The 12,338-nt window shown below is 48.4% G+C and overlaps 1 long non-coding RNA gene across 1 annotated transcript; it reads right to left on the bottom strand.

Moving 5' to 3' along the window:
* Positions 1–9,731: 9,731 nt before the first annotated feature.
* On the bottom strand, positions 9,732–12,037 carry LOC145429348 (uncharacterized). Its single transcript, XR_013909570.1, has 2 exons — positions 11,699–12,037; positions 9,732–10,758 (listed from the first exon to the last, which is right to left on the bottom strand). It is a non-coding gene; the product is annotated as an uncharacterized LOC145429348 (long non-coding RNA).
* Positions 12,038–12,338: the final 301 nt, after the last annotated feature.

Below are 12,338 nucleotides of genomic sequence, written 5' to 3'. Positions count from 1 at the left end.
AGGGTTAGGGAAAGTTAGTGGGTGGGGGGATTCCCATTCTTAGGGAGAGAGTTATTAGGCAGGGGCACCACCAATCCCATGAGGCACAGGCTGGTTAGGTGTTGGGTAAAGACCAGGCCCGGCTATTGCCGGAACCTGAATGCACGGTCCATCAAATGGGACTGGGAACGGTGCCCCCTGTTCAAAAAATTACCCTTAGCGGGTGTAGTGCACTGCCGTTGGGCCATCGCGACGTTTCGGCTGGGTGCAGCCTTCTTCAGGCTGGCCCAACGTCTTTCTGTTCTCTATGTTGCCACTCGGGGCCTTTTATACTGGGCTGTCTCCGCCCCTTTTGTTTCTTTTGAGATTTCTTTTTCTAAGCTTTTTCTGTTTCTCAGCTTTTACGTGATTCTCCCTTTGTCTGTCTTTCTTTACGTTTTGTCTTTCAACCTCAACCCTTTTGTTTACTTGTTTTTTTCTCTATGTTTTCTTCTTTTTGTTTACATGGCACCCCCTGCATTATAGACATCCCGTCCTGTGTTCTTTATATTCTCTTTAATGGCACCCCCTTCCTTTATATCCTTTCCATTTTTTCTGTTTGTGTCACTTATTCCTCCTTTGTTTGTCTTATCTTTCTTTGTGTCTTTAACGTGACTTTCTTATTATTAACTTGTGTCTTTTACGTGACTTCCTTTTGCTCTTTCTTGAGTTTTCTTATCTTTCTTTGTGTCCTTTACGTGACTTTCTTAGTTTCTCTTTTCTTTGTTTGTGTCACTTTTTCCTCTTTGTTTGTCTTATCTTTCTTGGTGTCTTTTACGTGACTTTCTTCTTCCTTTTCTTAGGCTTTATGTGTCTTATACGTGACTTCCTTATGCTCTTTCTTGAGTTTTCATATCTTTCTTTGTGTTCTTTACGTGACTTTCTTAGTTTCTCTTTTCTTTGTTTGTGTCACTTTTTCCCTCTTTGTTTGTCTCATCTTTCTTTGTGTCTTTTACGTGACTTTCTGCTTCCTTTTCTTAGGTTTTATATTGTTCCCTTAGGTGAGGGATAAGAGGGGGGAGGAGGGGAGGGGGGTCAAAGGGGTTAGGGTTAGGGAAAGTTAGTGGGTGGGGGGATTCCCATTCTTAGGGAGAGAGTGGGTTAGGGTTAGGGGTTAGGGGGTTAGGGTAGGGGGGGTTAGGGTTAGGGTTAGGGTTAGGGGTTAGGGGTTAGGGGTTAGGGTTAGGGGGTTAGGGTTAGGGTTAGGGTTAGGGTTAGGGGGTTAGGGTTAGGGTTAGGGTTAGGGGGTTAGGGTTAGGGTTAGGGTTAGGTTAAGGGGATTTAGCCAGAGCTTGACGGAATAAAATGGAATAACTGGGAAAGTAAGTGTCGTAGAGGGATGAAAGTGGTGTCTACGTGGGGATTTTCTGCCGCTCCGCACGCGCTGGTGAAGACCCCATGTCGATAGCACCAACGGTTCTGGACTTGGTGTAAATGGGTCCAAATTTGACGGAATAAAAAGGTCAAAGTGGCAGATAGGAGTGTCCGATCGGGCCGATTCCACCACCACTGTACTCAGCAGGCCCTGCCGGGTCGTTAGACACGCAGCATGGCAGGGATCGGTGACATAACATGTAGCAGTTTCCCTTCACAGAAGCGTCTGCAGCAGGTGGGTGGAGGAGGAGGCAGCAGAACCAGGCCTTTGGAGCACTGTGTCATCTCCTGGTCCTGATGCTTTGAATCTCCCTCTCTGTCTGTCTGTCTGTCTGTCACACACACACACACAGAAGCTGGTCAAGTGCTGTGCAACTGGGATTGCACCTGTCGTCCACAGGAGGGCGCCTAGCTGGGAAGTCCAGTACATTCCATATTAAAGTTGTTGCAAGTGCATTTTTTGTGTAAAAGACACACACACACACACACACACACACACACACACTGTAAGGTCTGAAGTGGAAAATTTGAATTACATTCCTTTGTATCTCTCCCTCTCTCTCTCTCTCTCTCTCTCTCTGTCAACACACACACACACACACACACACACACACACACTGTAAGGTCTGAAGTGCAAAATTTGAATTACATTCCTTTGTATCTCTCCCTCTCTCTCTCTCTCTCTCTCTCTCTCTCTCTCTCTGTCTCTCTCTCTCTCTGTCAACACACACACACACACACACTCACACACACCAAAGCACACAGACAGAAGCTGGTCACAACTGCTGTGCAACTGGGATTGAACCAGGGGGGCTCCCTCTGCTGGCTCAATGCGGTACAAAGTGTCAGAAGCTGTTAGATATCTGCTTTTGACAATCAATTGCACCTGTCGTCCACAGGAGGGCGCCTAGCTGGGAAGTCCAGTACATTCCATATTAAAGTTGTTGCAAGTGCATTTTTTGTGTAAAAGACACACACACACACACACACACACACACACACACACACACACACTGTAAGGTCTGAAGTGCAAAATTTGAATTACATTCCTTTGTATCTCTCCCTCTCTCTCTCTCTCTCTCTCTCTGTCTCTCTCTCTCTCTCTCTGTCAACACACACACACACACACACACACACACACACACACACACACACACACTCACACTCAGCGGCTCAGAGATGAGGGAAAAACAACAGAAATCAGGATAGATTTTAATGTCAGGAGATGCCCTGTGATGCTGGGGCCATTGTGTAAGATTGGAATGTGTACCAGTGGCTGGTGGGTGGTCCTTGAAGGTCCCGGGAGGAGGCGGCGAGGAGGCAGCGGGTGGCTGGGCTTGAGCTGTGGATCAGGGACGTCATTAATTCTGCCTGGTGCTGCGTGTGCCCTGTGCAGCTTGGATGTCTGCCGCTGACGCTCTGTGGTTCCTGTTCTGCTGATCTCCTGGTCCACACACGGCTTCAGGGTGCACTGTACAAGGGAAGAAGAAATGCATCATTGGTTACCAAAATAAAACAGTGTCTTTCTGCCTGTGTCATTCTGTTTGGTTTCTTTGAGCGTTTGTTTCTTAAATACACAGCAAGTGTCTCTCTCTCTCTCTCTCTGTCTGTCTCTCTGTCACACACACACACACACACACGCACACACACACACGCACACACACACACGCACACACACACACACACACACACACACACACACACACACACACACACACACAGACACAGACACTGTGAGGTTTGCAGTGCAAAATTTGAATTTTAGTGCATGGTGATTTGTCTCCCTCCAGTGGCCCACGGCAGGTATGATGAGGCTTAAATGATAGGTTATGGGGAAAAAGCCAGGAGAGGATGGGACAAAAGTGGAATAACTGAAAAAGTAAGAGGTGTAGAGGGCTGATGTTGGTGTCTAGGTGGGGGTTTTGGTGGGTGCCGGACGCTGTGGCGAAGAAGCCACGCCGATGGCTTCTTCGGTTCTGGAGATATGGCGAATCGGACCAAAAAGGATGGGACAAAAGGGTCCCAGTCGGAGAAAGGAAGGTGCAGAGGGCCTGGGTCCACCACCACTGTACTCAGCAGGCCCTGCCGGGTCGTTAGACACGCAGCATGGCAGGGATTGGTGACATAACATGTAGCAGTTTCCCTTCACAGAAGCCTCTGCAGCAGGTTGGTACAGGAGCAGGCACCAGAAGCAGGCCTGTGGAGCACTATGTCATCTGCTCGGCCTTGCTTCAGGATGCACTGTACAATTCGATAGCAAGACCTCATGGGTTACCACAAAAAAAACAGTGTCTTTCTGCCTCTGTCGTTCTCTTTGGTTTGTTTGAGCGCTTGTTTTTTAAATACACAGCAAGTGTCTCTCTCTCTCTCTCTCTGTCTGTCTCTCTGTCACACACACACACACACACACACACACACACACACACAGAAGCAGAGCAGCTGCTGTGCCACTGGGATTGAACAAGAGGTGCTCCCTCTGCTGGCTCAATGCGGTACAAAGTGTCAGAAGGTGTTATACCGGCGAAAATAACATCTTTCAATTGCATGTTTGGTCCACAGGATGGCGCCTAGCAAGCAAGTCCTGTACATTGCATATTAAAAGTTGTTGCAAGTGCACTCACATGTATTTTTTGTGTAAAAGAGACACACACACACACACACACACACACACACACACACACACACACACACACACACACACACACACACACACACACGCTCAATGGAGTATAAAATAAAGACCGGGGCAGTTCTCTCACTGGAGTCTCTTAGAGTGGAGGCTGCCCTTGCTAGCAAGAAGTTCTGTGTGTTTCTCTTCTCTGAGTCTTTACTGAAGAAGTGTTTTATAACATTTTCCTTAACAACTGACATGTGTTTTTTGTGTAAAAGAGAGAGAGAGACACACACACACACACACACACACACACACACACACACACACACACACACACTCACACTCAGCGGCTCAGAGATGAGGGAAAAACAACAGAAATCAGGATAGATTTTAATGTCAGGAGATGCCCTGTGATGCTGGGGCCATTGTGTAAGATTGGAATGTGTACCAGTGGCTGGTGGGTGGTCCTTGAAGGTCCCGGGAGGAGGCGGCGAGGAGGCAGCGGGTGGCTGGGCTTGAGCTGTGGATCAGGGACGTCATTAATTCTGCCTGGTGCTGCGTGTGCCCTGTGCAGCTTGGATGTCTGCCGCTGACGCTCTGTGGTTCCTGTTCTGCTGATCTCCTGGTCCACACACGGCTTCAGGGTGCACTGTACAAGGGAAGAAGAAATGCATCATTGGTTACCAAAATAAAACAGTGTCTTTCTGCCTGTGTCATTCTGTTTGGTTTCTTTGAGCGTTTGTTTCTTAAATACACAGCAAGTGTCACTCTCTCTCTCTCTGTCACACACACACACACACACACACACACACACACACACCAAAGCAAACACACCAAAGCGCACACACACACACACACACACACACAGACACTGTGAGGTCTGCAGTTCAAAATTTGAATCTCAGAGCTTGGTGTTTTGTCTCCCTCCAGTGGACAAATGCAGGTATGATTAGGGTTGGTTAGGTTAAGGGGATTTAGCCAGAGCTTGACGGAATAAAATGGAATAACTGGGAAAGTAAGTGTCGTAGAGGGATGAAAGTGGTGTCTACGTGGGGATTTTCTGCCGCTCCGCACGCGCTGGTGAAGACCCCATGTCGATAGCACCAACGGTTCTGGACTTGGTGTAAATGGGTCCAAATTTGACGGAATAAAAAGGTCAAAGTGGCAGATAGGAGTGTCCGATCGGGCCGATTCCACCACCACTGTACTCAGCAGGCCCTGCCGGGTCGTTAGACACGCAGCATGGCAGGGATCGGTGACATAACATGTAGCAGTTTCCCTTCACAGAAGCGTCTGCAGCAGGTGGGTGGAGGAGGAGGCAGCAGAACCAGGCCTTTGGAGCACTGTGTCATCTCCTGGTCCTGATGCTTTGAATCTCCCTCTCTGTCTGTCTGTCTGTCTGTCTGTCTGTCACACACACACACACAGAAGCTGGTCAAGTGCTGTGCAACTGGGATTGCACCTGTCGTCCACAGGAGGGCGCCTAGCTGGGAAGTCCAGTACATTCCATATTAAAGTTGTTGCAAGTGCATTTTTTGTGTAAAAGACACACACACACACACACACACACACACACACACACTGTAAGGTCTGAAGTGGAAAATTTGAATTACATTCCTTTGTATCTCTCCCTCTCTCTCTCTCTCTCTCTCTCTCTGTCAACACACACACACACACACACACACACACACACACTGTAAGGTCTGAAGTGCAAAATTTGAATTACATTCCTTTGTATCTCTCCCTCTCTCTCTCTCTCTCTCTCTCTCTCTCTCTCTCTCTGTCTCTCTCTCTCTCTGTCAACACACACACACACACACACTCACACACACCAAAGCACACAGACAGAAGCTGGTCACAACTGCTGTGCAACTGGGATTGAACCAGGGGGGCTCCCTCTGCTGGCTCAATGCGGTACAAAGTGTCAGAAGCTGTTAGATATCTGCTTTTGACAATCAATTGCACCTGTCGTCCACAGGAGGGCGCCTAGCTGGGAAGTCCAGTACATTCCATATTAAAGTTGTTGCAAGTGCATTTTTTGTGTAAAAGACACACACACACACACACACACACACACACACACACACACACACACACACACTGTAAGGTCTGAAGTGCAAAATTTGAATTACATTCCTTTGTATCTCTCCCTCTCTCTCTCTCTCTCTCTCTCTGTCTCTCTCTCTCTCTCTCTGTCAACACACACACACACACACACACACACACACACACACACACACACACACTCACACTCAGCGGCTCAGAGATGAGGGAAAAACAACAGAAATCAGGATAGATTTTAATGTCAGGAGATGCCCTGTGATGCTGGGGCCATTGTGTAAGATTGGAATGTGTACCAGTGGCTGGTGGGTGGTCCTTGAAGGTCCCGGGAGGAGGCGGCGAGGAGGCAGCGGGTGGCTGGGCTTGAGCTGTGGATCAGGGACGTCATTAATTCTGCCTGGTGCTGCGTGTGCCCTGTGCAGCTTGGATGTCTGCCGCTGACGCTCTGTGGTTCCTGTTCTGCTGATCTCCTGGTCCACACACGGCTTCAGGGTGCACTGTACAAGGGAAGAAGAAATGCATCATTGGTTACCAAAATAAAACAGTGTCTTTCTGCCTGTGTCATTCTGTTTGGTTTCTTTGAGCGTTTGTTTCTTAAATACACAGCAAGTGTCACTCTCTCTCTCTCTGTCACACACACACACACACACACACACACACACACACACCAAAGCAAACACACCAAAGCGCACACACACACACACACACACACACAGACACTGTGAGGTCTGCAGTTCAAAATTTGAATCTCAGAGCTTGGTGTTTTTGTCTCCCTCCAGTGGACAAATGCAGGTATGATTAGGGTTGGTTAGGTTAAGGGGATTTAGCCAGAGCTTGACGGAATAAAATGGAATAACTGGGAAAGTAAGTGTCGTAGAGGGATGAAAGTGGTGTCTACGTGGGGATTTTCTGCCGCTCCGCACGCGCTGGTGAAGACCCCATGTCGATAGCACCAACGGTTCTGGACTTGGTGTAAATGGGTCCAAATTTGACGGAATAAAAAGGTCAAAGTGGCAGATAGGAGTGTCCGATCGGGCCGATTCCACCACCACTGTACTCAGCAGGCCCTGCCGGGTCGTTAGACACGCAGCATGGCAGGGATCGGTGACATAACATGTAGCAGTTTCCCTTCACAGAAGCCTCTGCAGCAGGTTGGTACAGGAGCAGGCACCAGAAGCAGGCCTGTGGAGCACTATGTCATCTGCTCGGCCTTGCTTCAGGATGCACTGTACAATTCGATAGCAAGACCTCATGGGTTACCACAAACAGTGTCTTTCTGCCTCTGTCGTTCTCTTTGGTTTGTTTGAGCGCTTGTTTTTTAAATACACAGCAAGTGTCTCTCTCTCTCTCTGTCTGTCTCTCTGTCACACACACACACACACACACACACACACACACAGAAGCAGAGCAGCTGCTGTGCCACTGGGATTGAACAAGAGGTGCTCCCTCTGCTGGCTCAATGCGGTACAAAGTGTCAGAAGGTGTTATACCGGCGAAAATAACATCTTTCAATTGCATGTTTGGTCCACAGGATGGCGCCTAGCAAGCAAGTCCTGTACATTGCATATTAAAAGTTGTTGCAAGTGCACTCATAAGTATTTTTTGTGTAAAAGAGACACACACACACACACACACACACACACACACACACACACACACACACACACACGCTCAATGGAGTATAAAATAAAGACCGGGGCAGTTCTCTCACTGGAGTCTCTTAGAGTGGAGGCTGCCCTTGCTAGCAAGAAGTTCTGTGTGTTTCTCTTCTCTGAGTCTTTACTGAAGAAGTGTTTTATAACATTTTCCTTAACAACTGACATGTGTTTTTTGTGTAAGAGAGAGAGACACACACACACACACACACACACACACACACACACACACACACACACACACACTCACACTCAGCGGCTCAGAGATGAGGGAAACAACAGAAATCAGGATAGATTTTAATGTCAGGAGATGCCCTGTGATGCTGGGGCCATTGTGTAAGATTGGAATGTGTACCAGTGGCTGGTGGGTGGTCCTTGAAGGTCCCGGGAGGAGGCGGCGAGGAGGCAGCGGGTGGCTGGGCTTGAGCTGTGGATCAGGGACGTCATTAATTCTGCCTGGTGCTGCGTGTGCCCTGTGCAGCTTGGATGTCTGCCGCTGACGCTCTGTGGTTCCTGTTCTGCTGATCTCCTGGTCCACACACGGCTTCAGGGTGCACTGTACAAGGGAAGAAGAAATGCATCATTGGTTACCAAAATAAAACAGTGTCTTTCTGCCTGTGTCATTCTGTTTGGTTTCTTTGAGCGTTTGTTTCTTAAATACACAGCAAGTGTCACTCTCTCTCTCTGTCACACACACACACACACACACACACACACACACACACCAAAGCAAACACACCAAAGCGCACACACACACACACACACACACACAGACACTGTGAGGTCTGCAGTTCAAAATTTGAATCTCAGAGCTTGGTGTTTTGTCTCCCTCCAGTGGACAAATGCAGGTATGATTAGGGTTGGTTAGGTTAAGGGGATTTAGCCAGAGCTTGACGGAATAAAATGGAATAACTGGGAAAGTAAGTGTCGTAGAGGGATGAAAGTGGTGTCTACGTGGGGATTTTCTGCCGCTCCGCACGCGCTGGTGAAGACCCCATGTCGATAGCACCAACGGTTCTGGACTTGGTGTAAATGGGTCCAAATTTGACGGAATAAAAAGGTCAAAGTGGCAGATAGGAGTGTCCGATCGGGCCGATTCCACCACCACTGTACTCAGCAGGCCCTGCCGGGTCGTTAGACACGCAGCATGGCAGGGATTGGTGACATAACATGTAGCAGTTTCCCTTCACAGAAGCCTCTGCAGCAGGTTGGTACAGGAGCAGGCACCAGAAGCAGGCCTGTGGAGCACTATGTCATCTGCTCGGCCTTGCTTCAGGATGCACTGTACAATTCGATAGCAAGACCTCATGGGTTACCACAAAAAAAACAGTGTCTTTCTGCCTCTGTCGTTCTCTTTGGTTTGTTTGAGCGCTTGTTTTTTAAATACACAGCAAGTGTCTCTCTCTCTCTCTCTCTGTCTGTCTCTCTGTCACACACACACACACACACACACACACAGAAGCAGAGCAGCTGCTGTGCCACTGGGATTGAACAAGAGGTGCTCCCTCTGCTGGCTCAATGCGGTACAAAGTGTCAGAAGGTGTTATACCGGCGAAAATAACATCTTTCAATTGCATGTTTGGTCCACAGGATGGCGCCTAGCAAGCAAGTCCTGTACATTGCATATTAAAAGTTGTTGCAAGTGCACTCATAAGTATTTTTTGTGTAAAAAAGAAAACACACACACACACACACACACACACACACACACACACACACACACACACACACGCTCAATGGAGTATAAAATAAAGACCGGGGCAGTTCTCTCACTGGAGTCTCTTAGAGTGGAGGCTGCCCTTGCTAGCAAGAAGTTCTGTGTGTTTCTCTTCTCTGAGTCTTTACTGAAGAAGTGTTTTATAACATTTTCCTTAACAACTGACATGTGTTTTTTGTGTAAAAGAGAGAGAGACACACACACACACACACACACACACACACACACACACACACACACACACACACACACTCACACTCAGCGGCTCAGAGATGAGGGAAAAACAACAGAAATCAGGATAGATTTTAATGTCAGGAGATGCCCTGTGATGCTGGGGCCATTGTGTAAGATTGGAATGTGTACCAGTGGCTGGTGGGTGGTCCTTGAAGGTCCCGGGAGGAGGCGGCGAGGAGGCAGCGGGTGGCTGGGCTTGAGCTGTGGATCAGGGACGTCATTAATTCTGCCTGGTGCTGCGTGTGCCCTGTGCAGCTTGGATGTCTGCCGCTGACGCTCTGTGGTTCCTGTTCTGCTGATCTCCTGGTCCACACACGGCTTCAGGGTGCACTGTACAAGGGAAGAAGAAATGCATCATTGGTTACCAAAATAAAACAGTGTCTTTCTGCCTGTGTCATTCTGTTTGGTTTCTTTGAGCGTTTGTTTCTTAAATACACAGCAAGTGTCACTCTCTCTCTCTCTGTCACACACACACACACACACACACACACACACACACACCAAAGCAAACACACCAAAGCGCACACACACACACACACACACACACAGACACTGTGAGGTCTGCAGTTCAAAATTTGAATCTCAGAGCTTGGTGTTTTTGTCTCCCTCCAGTGGACAAATGCAGGTATGATTAGGGTTGGTTAGGTTAAGGGGATTTAGCCAGAGCTTGACGGAATAAAATGGAATAACTGGGAAAGTAAGTGTCGTAGAGGGATGAAAGTGGTGTCTACGTGGGGATTTTCTGCCGCTCCGCACGCGCTGGTGAAGACCCCATGTCGATAGCACCAACGGTTCTGGACTTGGTGTAAATGGGTCCAAATTTGACGGAATAAAAAGGTCAAAGTGGCAGATAGGAGTGTCCGATCGGGCCGATTCCACCACCACTGTACTCAGCAGGCCCTGCCGGGTCGTTAGACACGCAGCATGGCAGGGATCGGTGACATAACATGTAGCAGTTTCCCTTCACAGAAGCGTCTGCAGCAGGTGGGTGGAGGAGGAGGCAGCAGAACCAGGCCTTTGGAGCACTGTGTCATCTCCTGGTCCTGATGCTTTGAATCTCCCTCTCTGTCTGTCTGTCTGTCTGTCTGTCTGTCACACACACACACACAGAAGCTGGTCAAGTGCTGTGCAACTGGGATTGCACCTGTCGTCCACAGGAGGGCGCCTAGCTGGGAAGTCCAGTACATTCCATATTAAAGTTGTTGCAAGTGCATTTTTTGTGTAAAAGACACACACACACACACACACACACACACACACACTGTAAGGTCTGAAGTGGAAAATTTGAATTACATTCCTTTGTATCTCTCCCTCTCTCTCTCTCTCTCTCTCTCTCTCTGTCAACACACACACACACACACACACACACACACTGTAAGGTCTGAAGTGCAAAATTTGAATTACATTCCTTTGTATCTCTCCCTCTCTCTCTCTCTCTCTCTCTCTCTCTCTGTCTCTCTCTCTCTCTGTCAACACACACACACACACACACTCACACACACCAAAGCACACAGACAGAAGCTGGTCACAACTGCTGTGCAACTGGGATTGAACCAGGGGGGCTCCCTCTGCTGGCTCAATGCGGTACAAAGTGTCAGAAGCTGTTAGATATCTGCTTTTGACAATCAATTGCACCTGTCGTCCACAGGAGGGCGCCTAGCTGGGAAGTCCAGTACATTCCATATTAAAGTTGTTGCAAGTGCATTTTTTGTGTAAAAGACACACACACACACACACACACACACACACACACACACACACACACACACACACTGTAAGGTCTGAAGTGCAAAATTTGAATTACATTCCTTTGTATCTCTCCCTCTCTCTCTCTCTCTCTCTCTGTCTCTCTCTCTCTCTCTCTGTCAACACACACACACACACACACACACACACACACACACACACACACACACTCACACTCAGCGGCTCAGAGATGAGGGAAACAACAGAAATCAGGATAGATTTTAATGTCAGGAGATGCCCTGTGATGCTGGGGCCATTGTGTAAGATTGGAATGTGTACCAGTGGCTGGTGGGTGGTCCTTGAAGGTCCCGGGAGGAGGCGGCGAGGAGGCAGCGGGTGGCTGGGCTTGAGCTGTGGATCAGGGACGTCATTAATTCTGCCTGGTGCTGCGTGTGCCCTGTGCAGCTTGGATGTCTGCCGCTGACGCTCTGTGGTTCCTGTTCTGCTGATCTCCTGGTCCACACACGGCTTCAGGGTGCACTGTACAAGGGAAGAAGAAATGCATCATTGGTTACCAAAATAAAACAGTGTCTTTCTGCCTGTGTCATTCTGTTTGGTTTCTTTGAGCGTTTGTTTCTTAAATACACAGCAAGTGTCACTCTCTCTCTCTCTCACACACACACACACACACACACACACACACACACACACACCAAAGCAAACACACCAAAGCGCACACACACACACACACACACACACAGACACTGTGAGGTCTGCAGTTCAAAATTTGAATCTCAGAGCTTGGTGTTTTTGTCTCCCTCCAGTGGACAAATGCAGGTATGATTAGGGTTGGTTAGGTTAAGGGGATTTAGCCAGAGCTTGACGGAATAAAATGGAATAACTGGGAAAGTAAGTGTCGTAGAGGGATGAAAGTGGTGTCTACGTGGGGATTTTCTGCCGCTCCGCACGCGCTGGTGAA

This window comes from Astatotilapia calliptera, chromosome 6, assembly GCF_964374335.1.
Source record: "Astatotilapia calliptera chromosome 6, fAstCal68.1, whole genome shotgun sequence".
Lineage (NCBI taxonomy): Eukaryota > Metazoa > Chordata > Actinopteri > Cichliformes > Cichlidae > Astatotilapia > Astatotilapia calliptera.
Note: the sequence above shows the minus strand (reverse complement) of the source record. Positions and strands in the feature narration are given on the sequence as shown.